Below are 20,653 nucleotides of genomic sequence, written 5' to 3'. Positions count from 1 at the left end.
CGCGATAATACAAAAAAGGCTGCCCTTCTTTGAACTTTTTAGATGTCCTCCATGAATCCTGTCCGGCAAGGATCCAATAGTGGAAGGCATTCGATATAATCCCACACTGTCACATGTCAACAAAATGCGAGCATACGCAATATCAGACCGGCTCTGTATTTTAACTGAACCTGCAGAAGATCAACGATTGGTGCAGTTATGTTGATGGTGGTGTAGTAGTTGCTATTAGAAGTAGTTTACCTTGCAGTGAAACTGAAGTAGTTACCTTGAGTTGGAATGGGAAGATGTTATACTCGACAACTGGAATGTATTATTAATTGGTCCCTTTTATCGAGTCCCCGATTCAGATGTTGAGTTGCTGAATGGTCCAAGGAAACTATGAGTCCAATTTTGAGTAGGTACCGGACAATTATATTTGGCAGTGACTGCTGTCTGCCCTCGTTATGCTGTTGACAGTTTATGTTAGGAGTCAGTGATAGACATAAACCATCGTCAGAAACTGTGCTAATTGCTTCCTAAGAAAATTATTTTGAGGAATTAGTTCAGGAGCCATAGGAAGTGTAAATGATTGTGATAATGTGCCAGACCTGTTAGCGACAATCAATCCTGTTTAAATGGAGAGCGTCACACCAGACGTGGGACTTGCTAACGACAAGATCGCTGTAGCGAGGCTGAATACTGTTACATAGAAAAGCCGGCCGCTGTGGACGAGCGGCTCTAGGCGCTTCAGTCCGGAATCGCGCTGCTGCTACGGTCGCAGGTTCGAATCCTGTCTCGGGTATGGACGTGTGTGATGTCCTTAGGTTAGTTAGGTTTAAGCAGTTCTAAGACTAGGGGACTGATGACCTCAGCAGTGAAGTCCCATAGTGCTCAGAGCCATTTGAACCATTTTCCTGTTACATACAAAACCATCAAAAATAAACCGAAACTGCATCTATGTAATGAGAAGCATATAAAAATTTGCTTCGTGTCTTCCAAAGAGGCAGTTTCCAGATGTGGCTTATATTCAAAGAAATAGTGTTGACCTCAGTTGGCAGTTTTATACCAAGTACAAAGTACAAAGATATTCCATGGTACACAAAAAAGGTCAGGACACTGTTGCAGAAGCGAAGCAATGAGAAAAACAGACTAGATTCAAAGGAATGCACATTCCTCATGATGGTTTAAAAATGCTAAAAACTTATAGCTGACTTTACTGCGGAAAGCTGTTACTAGCTTCCACAACGACATCTGATTTGCAGGCCAGCAGAAAATCGATTGATATTCTAGTCCCATGTAACACATAGCGCCGGTGGGACACAGTCGGTATCTTCAGTGAGCGAAAGTACTGGGCCATAAAGACAGGTGAATAAAGTGGAGTTATTAAACACGGTTTCCCGGAATTGCTTTACCAAATAAGATGCGGTAAACATTTCATAATTCTTCTCAATGACAGCTATCAATAAATACTCTCGGTGTAGAGAAGCAGTGTAACTCATAAAAGACAAGTCTTTGGTCCACATTGTATACCAGTTAGGTTTCTATCAGAGTATGCTGACAAAATAGTTCCAGTTTTAACAATTATATACAACCTGTGGCTTGACGAAAGAAGAGTACCTAAGGACTACAAAGTTACGCAGTTGACACCAATAAGCAAGGAAGGAAATACAAGCAACCCGCTGAATTATAGACCCATTTCATTGACATCGATTTGTAGTAGGGTTTTGCGATATATTCAGTGTTCCAACATCATGAAATACCTCGAAGAAAACGATCTATTGACAAACAACCAGCACGTATTCAGAAATATTGTTCTTCTGAAACAGCACTGGCTCTTTCACACAGCATTGAGGTCTGTTGATTCCAGACTTTTAGATTTTCAGAAGTCTTCCGATACTATTCCTAGGCTTCTTATCATACTTCGCGACGGTGGAGTAGCGTCTCATTTGCTGGATGGTTCAAATGGTTCAAATGGCTCTGAGCACTATGGGGCTCAGCTGCTGTGGTCATCAGTCCCCTAGAACTTAGAACTACTTAAACCTAACTAACCTAAGGACATCACACACATCCATGCCCGAGGCAGGATTCGAACCTGCTACCGTAGCAGTCGCACGGTTCCGGACTGCGCGCCTAGAACCGCGAGACCACCGCGGCCGGCTTTGCTGGACTAGGTTTCGCCAGAGAAGTGTTATAGACCCTCTGCCATTCTTAATCTATGTAAACAATTTGGGACACAATCTGACTGTCATATTGTTTGCCGATCATACTGTCGTTTACCGTCTACGTTAGTCATCTGAAGATCAAAACGAATTGCACCATGATTCAGACACGGTAACGGAATGATGCAAAAAGTTCTAAGATGTCCGTAAAAATCGGTTACACGATAAACCATATAAATTTAAAGGGTGTCGATTAAACTGAATGATGATGATGAGATCCCATACTCCGAGGGGCGTAGGGAACGATGCGGGAGACCCGCAGCGCCGACTAAGCAAGGTCGTAGCGCAGGTGATTTGCCATTGCCTTCCTCCGACCGTAATGGGGATGACTGATTCTGATGAAGACAACACAACAACACCAATTCAGCTGGAGGCACTCAAAAATCCCTGACCCCGCCGGGAATCGAACCCGGGACTCTCTGATGGGGGAAGCGAGAACGCTACTGCAAGACCACGATCTGGCGACTCAACTAAATACCTGGGGATTACAAATTCGAACTTAAACTGGAGCCGTGACGTAGAAATTCTTGTGGGGCAGGTGATCCAAAGACTGTGTTCTATTGGCAGAACGTTCAGCATTCTTGTATCAGCAAATCTACTAAAGAGACTGTTTCCATGCTTTTGTCCGTCCTCTTCCGGAATACTGCTGCGCGGTATGGGATCCTTAAAATATAGAACTGATGGAGGACATCGTTAAAAGAAGGGCAGCTCGTTTTGTATTAACTCTCGATAGCAGCGAAAGTGTTACTATATGATTAAAGAGTTAGGATGAAAATAATTACAACAAAAGCGGTTTACGTTGCGGAGAGATCTTTTCATGAAATTTCAGTCAATTTCGTTCTCTTCAGAATACTAAAATATAATAGGTGATAAAAAGTTACCATTTGAATGTTGCTGCAGCGTATATGCAATGTAGTGCGACCCCAATGCTCAAGTGTAAGGACCGAAGTGCAGCCAATCGATTAAGTGGCATTCGTGTATTTCTGACATGCGTGCGATAAATGCGGAAACGTGAAATATGGCGACGTTATAACCAAATGCTCCCAAACAGGACCAACGTGCTATTGTTCTTTTCTTGTTTGCCGAAGGAGAACAACTTGTAGGCATCCATCGGAGAATGAAGAATATGTATGGAGCAGTATGTACGAGTTTGCCGAAAACCATTGTTGTTGAATACGGCAAGGCGTGCTGCTGCTTCATGATGAAGCATGTCTATGCATCGTAAATGTGTTGAGCCAGCTCAAGTGTGAGACTCTCCATCACCCACTCGATAGTACTGGTCTCTCCTCATGTAATTATCACGTCCCTTAGAAAAGACCTTGAATGATCGGCGGTTCCGTGTCGGACGAGGATGTGAAGCAGACAGTTTAGGACTTCTCCATGCAGGAGGACACGGTATCTTACCAAACGGGTATCTTCAACCTCGTACGTCGGTGGGGTAATTGGCTCAGTGCTCACGACGATCTTTCTTGAGTGACATGTCGATTCTGGACCGCACGGCTTTCATGCCAGCGCTTATTGATCGCACCTTATATTCTCCAAAGTTTTACTGAAAATTCCCTTTTACGTTTATGAAATTAGAGCTGGTGTGGAAAGATTTAGGTGTTTATTTTTCCCTAGTGCTATTCGAGAGTGGAGCAGCACGGAAACCGTCTAAAATTGATTTCATGAACCCTCTGTCAATGACGCAAATGGAAATACCAGAGTGTTTATATAGCTGTAGCCGTAGATGTAGATGGTCTAACCTACAGAAGCTGCCATACATCAATGACTACCTCTTATTGCTAAGGGAAACATGACAAGTAAATATCTAATATTTGATTGTGATCGCTGTCTTAGAATACTCTCTAAGACAAAAAAACGACGCGACAAGAAGGAATTACGCGAATGGCGCGCAGAGCGGTAGTTGTGACGTACATGTACAGCCAAAAAAAGATTACAATTTCAGAAAAATCGGATTATTTATTCAAGAGAAAGAGCTTCAGGGATTGAGCAAGTCAGTAATGCGTAGGTCCACGACTACCCATAATGCAAGCAGTTACTCAGTTCGGTGTTGCTTAGTAGAGTTGGAAGTCCTCGATGATGCTTCTAGATCCGCTCCGAATGTTCCCAATTGGGCTGACATACGACTACCTTGTTGGCCAATATAGTATTTGGGAATAGTGTGTATGGTACCACGGAATGGAACGATCGATTACTTAGTTTTATTTTCACCTGTGTAACGCAGAGTTTGGCGAAACACTGGCACAAAAACGACGATATTGACATTTAAGAGCAAGTTGACTACGAGAATAGGCAACGTTTTGAAGGCAAAACATACTGCGCTGTTCGAGACAGTAAGCAAGAGTTTCTTGAGCAAGAGAGAGAGAGAGAGAGAGAGAAAGGGACAGGAAACAAATAGTAAAGAGTCACGTTATTCGCTCATACACTGAAGCGACAAAGAAACTGCTATAGGCATGCGTATTCAAATACAGAGATATGTAAACAGGCTGTTGTGTACATAGTTCCGCGTAGTCAGAGCGTACACAACTTTCCCACTGGAGCGCGCCCCGCTAAGAACAACAGCGCAGGCGCAGCGCTCGTCCGTCTCCGCACTACGAGATGGCGCTGTCTTAGAGACGGACCAAATTCTACTTTCGCCGATCCGCGTATTAATATGTAACGCAGCCAATGACATTGCTTCTAAGGTAGAACCTTTTCTCCTCGAGGATCACACTCGCGCAGTGATACCTGAACGCGCGAGGTATTATAACGAGTGTACAGACCTCCGATTAGTCAGTCTGCATCAGTCTGCATTAGTCTGCATTGGTCTGCACCAGTCTGTAACAGTCTATAGTCAAGTTTCAGTCTGCGCCTAATAAGATTATCATATTCCTGTACATAGCCATGAAGATAAATGAATAGACACTTTGTCAAGTATCAGAGATATGTGAGAATATGATTAACATACCAAGACCAAAGGAACTTCAGATTGTCAATTGTAAACAGCAGCCAGAATCTATATTTTTTATTATTTTAATAAATGTGTGTGAAAAATAATCAAGCTCTGTTTAAAGTTGGTCAGCGTCAATCTGCTACTCTAAGCGTGCAAGTGGCATTTCTATCGTCTGACCTAACGGCAGAAGATAAACACGCCACGATAAGACCACGAGACATCTTGCCAACACTCGCCTACTTCGTTAGAGCGACAAGTCAAATAATCTGATGGTGTGTGTAACGAGTCTTACAGTACTCACACCACACACGCAGAATACCGCGCTATGGTCGGTAACGCCTACATAAGACAACAACTATCTGGTGCAGTTGTTAGATCGGTTACTGTTGCTACAGTGGCGGGTTACCAAGATTTAAGTGAGTCAGAACGTGGTCTTACAGTCGGAACACGAGCGGTGGGACACAGCATCTGCAAGGTAGCGCTGAAGTGAGGATTGTCCCGTACGACTATTTCACGAGTATATCGTATATCCTACGCCCATGAACCATGGACCTTGCCATTGGTGGGGAGGCTTGTGTGCCTCAGCGATACAGATGGCCGTACCGTAGGTGCAACCACAATGGAGGGGTATCTGTTGAGAGGCCATACAAATGTGTGGATCCTGAAGAGGGGCAGCAGCCTTTTCAGTAGTTGCAGGGGCAACAGTCTGGATGATTGACTGATCTGGCCCTGTAACATTAACCAAAACGGCTTTGCTGTGCTGGCACTGCGAACGGCTGAAAGCAAGAGGAAACTACACCCGTAATTTTTTCCGAGGGCATGCAGCTTTACTGTATGGTTAAATGATGATGGCGTCCTCTTGGGTAAAATATTCCGGATGTAAAGTAGTCCCCCATTCGGATCTCCGGGCGGGGACTCCTCAAGAGGACGTCGTTATCAGGAGAAAGAAAACTGGCATTCTACGGATCGGAGCGTGAAATGTCAGATCCCTTAATCGGGCAAGTAGGTTAGAAAATTTAAAAAGGGAAATGGATAGGTTAAAGTTAGATATAGTGGGAATTAGTGAAGTTAGGTGGCAGGAGAAACAAGACTTTTGGTCAGGTGAATACAGGGTTATAAATACAAAATCAAATAGGGGTAATGCAGGAGTAAGCTTAATAATGAATAAAAAAATAGGAGTGCGGGTAAGCTACTACAAACAGCGTAGTGAACGCATTATTGTGGCCAAGATAGACACGAAGCCCACGCCTACTATAGTAGTACAAGTTTATATGCCAACTGGCTCTGCAGATGATGAAGAAATTGATGAAATGTATGATGAGATAGAAGAAATTATTCAGATAGTGAAGGGAGACGAAAATTTAATAGTCATGGGTGACTGGAATTCGAGAGTAAGAAAAGGGAGAGGAGGAAACATAGTGGGTGAATATGGATTGGGGGAGAGAAATGAAAGAGGAAGCCGTCTGGTAGAACTTTGCACAGAGCATAACTTAATCATAGCTAACACGTGGTTCAAGAATCATAAAAGAAGGTTGTATACTTGGAAGAATCCTGGAGATACTAGAAGGTATCAGATAGATTATATAATGGTAAGACAGAGATTTAGGAACCAGGTTTTAAATCGTAAAACATTTTCAGGGGCAGATGTGGACTCTGACCACAATCTATTGGTTATGAACTGTAGATTAAAACTGAAGAAACTGCAAAAAGGTGGGAATTTAAGGAGATGGGACCTGGATAAAATGACTAAACCAGCGGTTGTACAGAGTTTCAGGGTGAGCATAAGGGAACAATTGACAGGAATTGGGGAAAGAAATACAGTAGAAGAAGAATGGGTAGCTCTGAGGGATGAAGTAGTGAAGGTGGCAGAGGATCAAGTAGGTAAAAAGACAAGGGCTAGTAGAAATCCTTTGATAACAGAAGAAATATTGAATTTAATTGATGAAAGGAGAAAATATAAAAACGCGGTAAATGAAGCAGGCAAAAACGAATACAAACGTCTGAAAAATAAGATTGACAGGATGAGCAAAATGGCTAAGCAGGGATGGCTAGAGGACAAATGTAAGGATGTAGAGGTAAGATAGATACTGCCTACAGGAAAATTAAAGAGACCCTTGGACAAAAGAGAGCCACTTGTATGAATATCAAGAGCTCAGATGGAAGCCCAGTTCTAAGCAAAGAAGTGAAAGCAGAAAGGTGGAAGGAGTATATAGAGGGTCTATAGAAGGGCGATGTACCTGGGTACAATATTATGAAACTGGAAGAGGATGTAGATGAAGATGAAACGGGAGATATGATACTGCGTGAAGAGTTTGACAGAGCACTGAAAGACCTGAGTCGAAACAAGGCCCCCGGAGCAGACAACATTCCATTGGAACTACTGACGGCCTTGGGAGAGACAGTCCTGACAAAACTCTACCATCTGGTGAGCAAGATGTATGAGACAGGCGAAATACCCTCAGACCTCAAGAAGAATATAATAATTCCAATCCCAAAGAAAGCAGGGCTTGACAGATGTGAAAATTGCCGAACTATCAGTTTAATAAGTCACAGCTGCAAAATACTAACGCGAATTATTTACAGACGGATAGAAACACTGATAGAAGCTGACCTCGGGGAAGATCAGTTTGGATTCCGCAGGAATGTTGAAACACGTGACGCAATACTAACCCTACGACTTATCTTTGAAAATAGATTAAGGAGAGGCAAACCTACGTTTCTAGCATTTGTAGACTTAGAGAAAGCTTTTGACAATGCTGACTGGAATACTCTCTTTCAAACTCTAAAGATGGCAGGGGTAAAATACAGTGAGCGAAAGGCTAATTACAATTTGTACAGAAACCAGATGGCAGTTATAAGAGTGGAGGGGCATGAAAGGGAAGCAGCGGTTGGGAACGGAGTGAGACAGGGTTGTAGCCTGTCCCCGATGTTATTCAATTTGTATATTGAGCGAGCAATAAAGGAAACAAAAGAAAAATTCGGAGTAGGTATTAAAATCCATGGAGAAGAAATAGAAATGTTGAGGTTCGCTGATGACATTGTAATTCTGTCAGAGACAGCAAAGGACTTGGAAGAGCAGTTGAACGGAATGGACAGTGTCTTGAAAGGAGGATATAAGATGAACATCAACAAAAACAAAACGAGGATAATGGAATGTAGCCGAATTAAGTCGGGTGATACTGAGGGAATTAGATTAGGAAATGAGACACTTAAAGTAGTAAAGGAGTTTTGCTATTTGGGGAGCAAAATAACTGATGATGGTCGAAGTAGAGAGGATATAAAATGTAGACTGGCAATGGCAAGGACAGCGTTTCTGAAGAAGAGAAATTTGTTAACATCGAGTATAAGCAGGCAAAAAAGAATACAAACGTCTCAAAAATAAGAAACTTCCTGGTAGATTAAAACTGTGTGCCCGACCGATCTCGAACTCGGGACCTTTGCCTTTCGCGGGCAAGTGCTCTACCATCTGAGCTACCGAAGCACGACTCACGGCCGGTACTCACAGCTTTACTTCTGCCAGTATCTCGTCTCCTACCTTCCAAACTTTAAAGAAGCTCTCCTGCGAACCTTGCAGAACTAGCACTCCTGAAAGAAAGGATATAGCGGAGACATGGCTTGGCCGCAGCCTGGGGGATGTTTCCAGAATGAGATTTTCACTCTGCAGCGGAGTGTGCGCTGATATGAAACTTCCTGGCAGATTAAAACTGTGTGCCCGACCGAGACTCGAACTCGGGATCTTTGCCTTTCGCGGGCAAGTGCTCTACCATCTGAGCTACCGAAGCACGACTCACGCCCGGTACTCACAGCTTTACTTCTGCCAGTAACTCGTCTCCTACCTTCCAAACTTTACAGAAGCTCTCCTGCGAAACTTGCAGAACTAGCACTCCTGAAAGAAAGGATATAGCGGAGACATGGCTTGGCCACAGCCTGGGGGATGTTTCCAGAATGAGATTTTCACTCTGCAGCGGAGTGTGCGCTGATATGAAACTTCCTGGCAGATTAAAACTGTGTGCCCGACCAAGACTCGAACTCGGGACCTTTGCCTTTCGCGGGCAAGTGCTCTACCATCTGAGCTACCGAAGCACGACTCACGCCCGGTACTCACAGCTTTACTTCTGCCAGTATCTCGTCTCCTACCTTCCAAACTTTACAGAAGCTCTCCTGCGAACCTTGCAGAACTAGCACTCCTGGAAGAAAGGATATAGCGGAGACATGGCTTGGCCACAGCCTGGGGGATGTTTCCAAAATGAGATTTTCACTCTGCAGCGGAGTGTGCGCTGATATGAAACTTCCTGGCAGATTAAAACTGTGTGCCCGACCGAGACTCGAACTCGGGACCTTTGCCTTTCGCGAGCAAGTGCTCTACCATCTGAGCTACCGAAGCACGACTCACGCCCGGTACTCACAGCTTTACTTCTGCCAGTATCTCGTCTCCTACCTTCCAAACTTTACAGAAGCTCTCCTGCGGACCTTGCAGAACTAGCACTCCTGAAAGAAAGGATATAGCGGAGACATGGCTTGGCCACAGCCTGGGGGATGTTACCAGAATGATATTTTCACTCTGCAGCGGGGTGTGCGCTGATATGAAACTTCCTGGCAGATTAAAGCTGTGTGCCCGACCGAGACTCGAACTCGGGACCTTTGCCTTTCGCGGGCAAGTGCTCTACCATCTGAGCTACCGAAGCACGACTCACGCCCGGTACTCACAGCTTTACTTCTGCCAGTATCTCGTCTCCTACCTTCCAAACTTTACAGAAGCTCTCCTGCGAACCTTGCAGAACTAGCACTCCTGAAAGAAAGGATATAGCGGAGACATGGCTTGGCCACAGCCTGGGGGATGTTTTCAGAATGATATTTTCACTCTGCAGCGGAGTGTGCGCTGATATGAAACTTCCTGGGAGATTAAAACTGTGTGCCCGACCGAGACTCGAACTCGGGACCTTTGCCTTTCTAGGGCAAGTGCTCTACCATCTGAGCTACCGAAGCACGACTCACGCTCGGTACTCACATTTCATATCAGCGCACACTCCGCTGCAGAGTGAAAATCTCATTCTGGAAACATCCCCCCAGGCTGTGGCCAAGCCATGTCTCCGCTATATCCTTTCTTTCAGGAGTGCTAGTTCTGCAAGGTTCGCAGCAGAGCTTCTATAAAGTTTGGAAGGTAGGAGATGAGATACTGGCAGAAGTAAAGCTGTGAGTACCGGGCGTGAGTCGTGCTTCGGTAGCTCAGATGGTAGAGCACTTGCCCGCGAAAGGCAAAGGTCCCGAGTTCGAGTCTCGGTCGGGCACACAGTTTTAATCTGCCAGGAAGTTTCATATCAGCGCACACTCCGCTGCAGAGTGAAAATCTCTTTCTGGAAACATCCCCCAGGCTGTGGCCAAGCCGTGTCTCCGCTATATCCTTTCTTTCAGGAGTGCTAGTTCTGCAAGGTTTGCAGGGGAGCTTCTGTAAAGTTTGGAAGGTAGGAGACGAGATACTGGCAGAAGTAAAGCTGTGAGTACCGGGCGTGAGTCGTGCTTCGGTAGCTCAGATGGTAGAGCACTTGCCCGCGAAAGGCAAAGGTCCCAAGTTCGAGTCTCGGTCGGGCACACAGTTTTAATCTGCCAGGAAGTTTCATATCAGCGCACTCTCCGCTGCAGAGTGAAAATCTCATTCTGGTCTCAAAAATAACATTGACAGGATGTGCAAAATGGCTAAGCAGGGATGGCTAGAGGACAAATGTAAGGATGTAGAGGCTTATCTCACTAGGGGTAAGATAGATACTGCCTATAGGAAAATTAAAGAGACCTTTGGAGAAAAGAGAGCCACTTGTATGAATATCAAGAGCTCAGATGGAAACCCAGTTCTAATCAAAGAAGTGAAAGCAGAAAGGTGGAAGGAAATCGTTTCTGAAAGTATTTGTTTGGAGTGTAGCCATGTATGGAAGTGAAACATGGACGATAAATAGTTTGGACAAGAAGAGAATAGAAGCTTTTGAAATGTGGTGCTACAGAAGAATTCTGAAGATTAGATGGGTAGATCATGTAACTAATGAGGAGGTATTGAATAGAATTGGGGAGAAGAGGAGTTTGTGGCACAAGTTGACAAGAAGAAGGGACCGGTTTTTAGGACATGTTGTGAGGCATCAAGGGATCACAAATTTAGCATTGGAGGGCAGCGTGGTGGGTAAAAATCTGGCAGATGAAGAAGCTTGCACAGGATAGAGTAGCATGGAGAGCTGCATCAAACCAGTCTAAGGACTGAAGACAACAACAACAACAACGACAACCGTGAATGTCAGGAATCCGGTAAAACATCAAATCTCTGTCATCACATCGGCTTGAAAAAGATCCTGCAAGAAATGGACCAACGACGACTGATGAGAATCGTTCAACGTGACAGAGTTGCAACCCTTCCGCAAATTGTTGCAGATTCCATTCCTGGACCATCAACAAGTGTCAGCGTGCAAACCATTCAACGAAACATCACCGATTTGGGCTTTTGGAGCCGAAGGCCTACTCATGTATCCTTGACGATTGCACGACACAAAGCTTTACACCTCGCCTGGACCCGTCAACATCGCCATTGGACTGTTGATGACTGGAATCATGTTACCTGGTCGTACAAGACACATTTAAAATTGTATCGAGCGGATAGACGTGTACGGATATGGAGACTGCCTCATGAATCCATGGACCCTGCATGTCAGCAGTGGACTGTTCAAGCTGGTGGAGGCTCTCTAAAGCTATAGTGCGAATGCAGTTGGAGAGTTATGGGACACTTGATACGTCTAGATACGACTCCGACAGGTGACACATAAGTAAGAATCCTTTCTGATAACCTGCATCCATCCATGTTCATTGTGCATTCCGACGGACTTGGGCAATTCCAGCAGGATACTGCGACACCTCACACGTCCAAAATTGCTAGAGGGTGACTGCAGGAACATTCTTCTGCGTTTAAACACTTCCGCAGGGCACCAAACTCCCCAGACATAATCATTATTGTGCATAACTGGGATGTCTTGCAACGTAGTGTTCATAAGAGGTCTCCACCGTCCTCGTAGTCTTACGGATTTATGGACAACACTGCAGGATTCATGGTGTCAGTTCCGTCCAGCACTACTTCAGACATTAGTCGTTCCCATGCCAAGTCCTGTTGCGGCACTTCTGCGTGCTCTGGGGGTCCCTACACGATATTTGGCAGGTCTACCAGTTTCTTTGGCTCTTCAGTGTATACAACGCGCTGAAGGAGTATAATTTCTTAACTGCAACTCAAGTTGAGAAGGTAATGAGCATTATCGAGAAATGATGGCATCAAAAGTTCTCTTGAAACTTGATATGAGTCTGGGCAAAATGCGCGTTCTTACATAGCTTCCGTTTACAGCAAAGTTGTTTTCGAAACTAGGGCGGACCGCACGAGTACGGAGCGCTATCGACATTGTGTTTTTGTGCCATAGGCCGACTTTGTTGCAGTTTTCTGGTAGCATCATAGAAAGCGCAGTGCTCCCATGTTAATTTGTTTTCGCGGAAAGCTGTATTCAATTGTAATCTGCTCTGTAATTAAGCCAAGAGAGTGTCTACTTGATTGCAGTTAGAATTCATTTTTCAACCCTAAGGGTCATGTATGTGATTTGTCCCACTGAAGCTGGAGCTGGCCGGCTTGTCCTGACAGAAAAGAAAACAGTGATCTTTGCCTTCCGGGTAACGTTTCTTTATCTATCCGGAGCGCCCCGTCACACAAACCGTCCATCACGAATTAATGAGCCCCCGCCCGTGATGTATCCGCTTGGTTGACTCTTCTCGCGATTAAAGGCTCACTTTTGTGTTTATTCTGATCGCTCGACCCCCAGTGACGAAACATCACTCGATGAGGGGGTCCGTTAGTCACACAAGAAACGCGTTTGATGCGTTCTTTTCTTTTCTTTAATGCAGTCCATCGAAAGCTTGTATGATTTCATTTGCAACGGACGTGCCACGAAATCACATTAATTCTTCTTGTCTTTATCATGACTCACAAGAACGCACTTATACATTGGTGTCCAAAATTAAAGCAATGAACGGAAATCTTGCAAGGTTGCGTTTATTCTTATTATAACGGTATAAACATGTGATAGGAAAATAAGAGCAATCTAAAGAATACAGAACGTAAACAACTGCAACATGCATAAAGTGAACAATAATGTTCTTAGTTTTTTCCCAACTAAACGGATTTGCTCACACATTCTGACAAACTGGTTAATATGCTCAGTATGGGACGTGAGTTCCTGTGGCAGCAACATAGGCCTGACAAAGACGGGGCATGCTGTGAATGATGTCATCAGAACTCCTGCCGAGGCAACAATGCCCATTATTCCTGCCCATTATTTCTCGACCTCCGCTATCGGGTGGAGAAACGTAGGGTCCCCCTGAATAGGTCAAGCGTGCACTACACGCAGGAAGCGGCTACAAGGGTAGCGGAGTACGTGTGGAGTGCACATGTGGGTTTTTGAGGTTAGAGAATTCCCTCCCTAGAACCGACAAGACGCCTCCTGAGACGCGGCAAGGTAAGAGTAGGCCAAATGCAACAGGGAATAACAATATTAATCTGCTAATAGTAAACTGCAGGAGCGTGTATAGAAAGGTCCCAGAACTGCTCTCAATAATAAACGGTCACAATGCCCACATAGTACAAGTGACAGAAAGTTGACTGAAACCAGATGTAAACAGTAATGAAATTCTAAACTCAGATTGGAATGTATACCGCAGAGACAGGCTGGACAGTGAAGGGGGAGGCGTGTTTATAGCGATATAAAGTGCAATAGCATCGAAGGAAATTGACGGAGATCGGAAATGTGAAATAATTTGGGTGAAGGTCACGGTTAAAGCAGGCTCAGACATGGTAATTGGATGTCTCTATAGGCCCCCTGGCTCAGCAGCTGTTGTGGCTGAGAACCTGAAGGATAATTTGGAAAATATTTCGAGTAGATTTCCCCACCATGCTATAGCTCTGAGTGGACATTTTAATTTGCCGGATATAGACTGGGAAACTCAAACGTTCATAACGGGTGGCAGGGACAAAGACTCCAGTGAAATTTTTTTAAGTACTTTATCTGAAAACTACCTTGAGCGGTTAAACAGAGAACCGACTCGTGGCGATAACATATTAGACCTTCTGGTGACAAACAGACCCGAACTATTTGAAACAATTAACGCAGACTAGGGAATCAGCGATCATAAAGCGGTTATGCGTCGATGATTTCAGCCGTAAATACAAATATTAAAAAAGGTAGGAAGATTTTTCTGTTTAGCAAAAGAGACAAAAAGCAGATTTCAGAGTACCTGATGGCTAAACACAAAAGTTTTGTCTGAAGTACAGATAGTGTTGAGGATATGTGGACAAAGTTCAAAACCATCGTACAATATGTGTTAGATGAGTATGTGCCAAGCAAGATCGTAAGAGATGGAAAAGAGCCACCGTGGTACAAAAACCGAGTTAGAAAACTGCTGCGGAAGCAAAGGGAACATAAACATAAACGTATCCAAAGCCTTGCAGACTAACAAAACTTACGCGAAGCGAAATGTAGTGTGAGGAGGGCTATGCGAGAGGCGTTCAATGAATTCGAAAGTAAAGTTCTATATACTGACTTGGCAGAAAATCCTAAGAAATTTTGGTCTTATGTCAAAGCGGTAGGTGGATCAAAACAAAATGTCCAGACACTCTGTGACCAAAATCGTACTGAAACATAGGATGACAGACTAAAGGCCAAAATACTAAATGTCTTTTTCCAAAACTGTTTCACAGAGGAAGATTGCACTGTAGTTCCTTCTCTAGATTGTCGCACAGATGACAAAATGGTAGATATCGAAATAGACGACAGAGGGATGGAGACACAATTAAAATCGCTCAAAAGAGGAAAGGCCGCTGGATCTGATGGGATACCAGTTCGATTTTACACAGAGTACGCGAAGGAACTTGCCCCCCTTCTTGCAGCGGTGTACCATAGGTCTCTAGAAGAGCGTAGCGTTCCAAAGGATTGGAAAAGGGCACAGGTAATCGCCGTTTTCAAGATGGGACGTCGAACAGATGTGCAGAATTGTAGACCTATTTCTCTAACGTCTATCAGTTGTAGAATTTTGGAACACGTATTATGTTCGAGTATAATGACATTTCTGGAGACTAGAAATTTACTCTGTAGGAATCAGCAAGGGTTTCGAAAAAGACGATCGTGTGAAACCCAGCTCGCGCTATTGGTCCACGAGACTCAGAGGGCGATAGACACGGGTTCACAGGTAGATGCCGTGTTTCCTGACTTCCGCAAGGCGTTCGATACAGTTCCCCACAGTTGTTTAATGAACAAAGTAAGAGTATATGGTCTATCAGAACAATTGTGTGATTGGATTAAGGAGTTCCTAGATAACAGAACGCAGCATGTCATTCTCAATGGAGAGAAGTCTTCCGAAGTAAGAGTGATTTCAGGTGTGCCGCAGAGGAGTGTCGTAGGACCGTTGCTATTCACAATATACATAAATGACCTTGTGGATGACATCGGAAGTTCACTGAGGCTTTTTGCGGATGATGCTGTGGTATATCGAGAGTTTGTAACAATAGAAAATTGTACTGAAATGCAGGTGGATCTGCAGCGAATTGACACATGGTGCAGGGAATGGCAATTGAATCTCAATGTAGACAAGTGTAACGTGCTGTGAATACATAGAAAGAAAGATCCATTATCATTTAGCTACAATATAGCAGGTCAGCAACTGGAAGCAGTTAATTCCATAAATTATCTGAGAGTACGCATTAGGAGTGATTTAAAATGGAATGATCATATAAAGTTGATCGTCGGTAAAGCAGATGCCAGATTGAGATTCATTGGAAGAATCCTAAGGAAATGCAATCCGAAAACAAAGGAAGTAGGTTACAATATGCTTGTTCGTCCACTGCTTGAATACTGCTCAGCAGTGTGGGATCCGTACGAGATAGGGTTGATAGAAAAGATAAAGAAGATCCAACGGAGAGCAGCGCGCTTCGTTACAGGCTCATTTAGTACTCGCGAAAGCGTTAGGGAGATGATAGATAAACTCCAGTAGAAGACTCTGCAGGAGAGGCGCTCAGTAGCTCGGTACGGCCTTTTGTTGAAGTTTCGTGAACATACCTTCACCGAAGAGTCAAGCAGTATATTGCTCCCTCCTATGTATATCTCGCGAAGAGACCATGAGGATAAAATCAGAGAGATTAGAACCCACACAGAGGCATACCGAGAATCCTTCTTTCCACGAACAATACGAGACTGGAATAGAAGGGAGAACCGATTTTTTTTTTTTTTTTGTCATCAGTCTACTGACTGGTTTGATGCGGCCCGCCACGAATTCCTTTTCTGTGCTAACCTCTTCATCTCAGAGTAGCACTTGCAACCTGCGTCCTTAATTATTTGCTTGACGTATTCCAATCTCTGTCTTCCTCTACAGTTTTTGCCCTCTACAGCTCCCTCTAGTACCGTGGAAGTCATTCCCTCATGTCTTAGCAGATGTCCTATCATCCTGTCCCCTCTCCTTATCAGTGTTTTCGACATATTCCTTTCCTCTCCGATTCTGCGTACAACCTCCTCATTCCTTACCTTATCAGTCCACCTAATTTTCAACATTCGTCTAGAGCACCACATCTCAAATGCTTCGATTCTCTTCTGTTCCGGTTTTCCCACAGTCCATGTTTCACTACCATACAATGCTGTACTCCAGACGTACATCCTCAGAAATTTCTTCCTCAAATTAAGGCCGGTATTTGATATTAGTTGACTTCTCTTGGCCAGAAATGCCTTTTTTGCCATAGCGAGTCTGCTTTTGATGTTCTCCTTGCTCCGTCCGTCATTGGTTATTTTACTGCCTAGGTAACAGAATTCCTTAACTTCATTGACTTCGTGGCCATCAATCCTGATGTTAAGGTTCTCGCTATTCTCATTTCTACTACTTCTCATTACCTTCGTCTTTCTCCGATTTACTCTCAAACCATACTGTGTACTCATTAGACTGTTCATTCCGGTCAGCAGATCATTTAATTCTTCTTCACTTTCACTGAGGATAGTAATGTCATCAGCGAATCGTATCATTGATATCCTTTCACCTTGTATTTTAATTCCACTCCTGAACCTTTCTTTTATTTCCATCATTGCTTCCTCGATGTACAGATTGAAGAGAAGGGGCGAAAGGCTACAGCCTTGTCTTACACCCTTCTTAATATGAGCACTTCGTTCTTGATCGTCCACTCTTATTATCCCCTGTTGGTTGTTGTACATATTGTATATGACCCGTCTCTCCCCATAGCTTACCCCTACTTTTTTCAGAATCTCGAACAGCTTGCACCATTTTATGTTGTCGAACGCTTTTCCAGGTCGACAAATCCTATGAAAGTGTCTTGATTTTTCTTTACCCTTACTTTCATTATTAGCCGTAACGTCAGAATTGCCTCTCTCGTCCCTTTACTTTTCCTGAAGCCAAACTGATCGTCACCTAGCGCTTTCTCAATTTTCTTTACAATTCTTCTGTATATTATTCTTGTAAGCAGCTTCGATGCATGAGCTGTTAAGCTGATTGTGCGATAATTCTCGCACTTGTCAGCTCCTGCCGTCTTCGGAATTGTGTGGATGATGCTTTTCCGAAAGTCAGATGGTATGTCGCCAGACTTATATATTCTACACACCAACGTGAATAGTCGTTTTGTTGCCACTTCCCCCAATGATTTTAGAAATTCTAATGGAATGTTATCAATCGCTTCTGCCTTATTTGACCGTAAGTCCTCCAAAGCTCTTTTAAATTCCGATTCTAATACTGGATCCCCTATCTCTTCTAAATCGACTCCTGTTTCTTCTATCACATCAGACAAATCTTCACCCTCATAGAGGCTTTCATTGTATTCTTTCCACCTATCTGCTCTCTCCTCTGCATTTATCAGTGGAATTCCCGTTGCACTCTTAATGTTACCACCGTTGCTTTTAATGTCACCAAAGGTTGTTTTGACTTTCCTGTATGCTGAGTCTGTCCTTCCGACAGTCATACCTTTTTCGATGTCTTCACATTTTTCCTGCAGCCATTTCGTCTTAGTTTCCCTGCACTTCCTATTTATTTCATTCCTCAGCGACTTGTATTTCTGTATTCCTGATTTTCCCGGAACATGTTTGTACTTCCTCCTTTCATCAATCAACTGAAGTATTTCTTCTGTTACCCATGGTTTCTTCGCAGCTACCTTCTTTGTACCTATGTTTTCCTTCCCAACTTTTGTGATTGCCCTTTTTAGAGATGTTCATTCCTCTTCAACTGTACTGCCTACTGCGCTATTCCTTATTGCTGTATCTATAGCGTTAGAGAACCTCAAACGTATCTCGTCATTCCTTAGTACTTCCGTATCCCACTTCTTTGCGTATTGATTCTTCCTGACTAATGTCTTGAACTTCAGCCTACTCTTCATCACTACTATATTGTGATCTGAGTCTATATCTGCTCCTGGGTACGCCTTACAATCCAGTATCTGATTTCGGAATCTCTGTCTGACCATGATGTAATTTAACTGAAATCTTCCCGTATCACCCGCCTTTTTCCAAGTATACCTCCTCCTCCTGTGATTCTTGAACAGAGTATTTGCTATTACAAGCTGAAATTTATTACAGAACTCATTTAATTTTTCTCCTCTCTAACTCCTTGTCCGAAGCCAATATTCTCCTGTAACTTTTTCTTCTAGTCCTTCCCCTACAACTGCATTCCATTCGCCCATGACTATTAGATTTTCGTCCCCCTTTACATACTGCATTACCCTTTCAATATCCTCATACACTTTCTCTATCTGTTCATCTTCAGCTTGCGACGTTGGCATGTATACCTGAGCTATCGTTGTCGGTGTTGGTCTGCTGTCGATTCTGATTAGAACAACCCGGTCACTGAACTGTTCACAGTAACACACCCTCTGCCCTACCTTCCTATTCATAACGAATCCTACACCTGTTATACCATTTTCTACTGCTGTTGATATTACCCGATACTAATCTGACCAGAAATCCTTGTCTTCTTTCCACTTCACTTCACTGACCCCTACTATATCTAGATTGAGACTGTAAGTAGGCTGTTTATGTTTTCTTATTGGCAACGTTACGTAGCGCTCTGTATGAGAATCACTGGCTGTGCTGTGTGCAGTCTGTGGCTAGTTTGCATTGTTGTAATACTCGCCATTGTAGCGTTGGGCAGCTGGCTGTGAACAGCGCGTAGCGTTGCGCAGACGGAGGTGAGCCGCCAGCAGTAGTGGATGTGGGGAAAGAGCTGACGGAGTTTTGATATTTGTCATGAACTGCTATATATATTATGACTATTAAGGTAAATACATTGTTTGTTCTCTATTAATATCTTTCATTTGCTAACTATGCCTATCAGTAGTTAGTGCCTTCAGTAGTTTGAATCTTTTATTTAGCTGGCAGTAGTGGCGCTCAATTTATTGCAGTAGCTCGGGTAACCAAGATTTTTGTGAGGTAAGTAATTTGTGAAACGTATAGGTTAATGTTAGTCAGGGCCATTCTTTTGTATGGATTTTTGAAAGTCAGATTGCGTTGCGCTAAAAATATTGTGTGTCAGTTTAAGCACAGTCATGTTTAATTTTTTTAAGGGGATGTTTCATATGTCGACCCTTAGCCGAGGATACCTCACTGGAATCTTCAGATTTTTTTCTTGTAGTTTGTGTAATTAGTGTAGCTATTGTTTATTGCTAGCACGTAATTGTAGAGAGAATCTACTTTGTAGTTGCAGTCTTTCATTGTTGTTGTGGTATGCATGTAGATTTGCACCAAGTATTTCGCAGCTGTGCTTGCAATTAACTAGGTATTATTTTCAGTGCTATGTTAATGTGTTTTCTTATTTCACTCTTCCAATTGTGTTTTTCTGTGTTATTGTGACAATAATGGCGTGTGAAAAACGTAATACTAGGCTCCAAAGTAAACTGAGAAATGACAGTGAAGACGAAAGCAGTGTGTCAGCGCCACCGAGTAATGAATTAACTAATGTTCAAAGTAGTAATTTGCTAATTGTGCATAGGGAAATGGAGTGGGCGGCAAATAATGGTGTAGACAGTGAAACAATTAGTGAACAGGGAAGCATTATCGATCGATCGATCAGACTTGTCTCAGATTTGAGACAAATCAATACTATCATCATTCCTGAAACAGACAGGCCGCAAACGATGGAAGAACTTCTTCAAAATTTTAATGGCGTAAAAGTGTTGTCTTCTATTGATCTCAGATCCAGCTTTTATCAGATCGAACTTCATCCAGAATGTAGAAAATACGCAGCTTTCCTTTGTTTCGGCGTTTGTTATCAGTTCGGAAACTTCCTTTTGGTTTGAACATTTCTTTGGCAGCATTCATTCGCGGGCTAAATTCCATATTACCTGAGTTCTTAAAACGTCACATCACCTTATATGTGGAAGATATTCTGATAGCAGAAACCTCATGGGAACAACATAATCGCATCCTCAACAGCGTGTTACATATTTTTGCAGAATCTGGAATTACAGTTAACTTGGAAA

General features: G+C 43.4%; 1 non-coding gene across 1 annotated transcript; it reads right to left on the bottom strand.

Annotated features, from left to right (window-relative positions):
- Positions 1-10,045: 10,045 nt before the first annotated feature.
- Positions 10,046-10,120, bottom strand: Trnas-aga. Its single transcript has one exon. It is a non-coding gene; the product is annotated as a tRNA-Ser (tRNA).
- Between the last annotated feature and the right edge of the window lie 10,533 nt (positions 10,121-20,653).

Source organism: Schistocerca piceifrons, chromosome 2 (assembly GCF_021461385.2).
Source record: "Schistocerca piceifrons isolate TAMUIC-IGC-003096 chromosome 2, iqSchPice1.1, whole genome shotgun sequence".
Classification (NCBI taxonomy): domain Eukaryota; kingdom Metazoa; phylum Arthropoda; class Insecta; order Orthoptera; family Acrididae; genus Schistocerca; species Schistocerca piceifrons.
The sequence above is the reverse complement of the archived record's forward strand: the minus strand, read 5'-3'. Positions and strand labels throughout refer to the sequence as shown.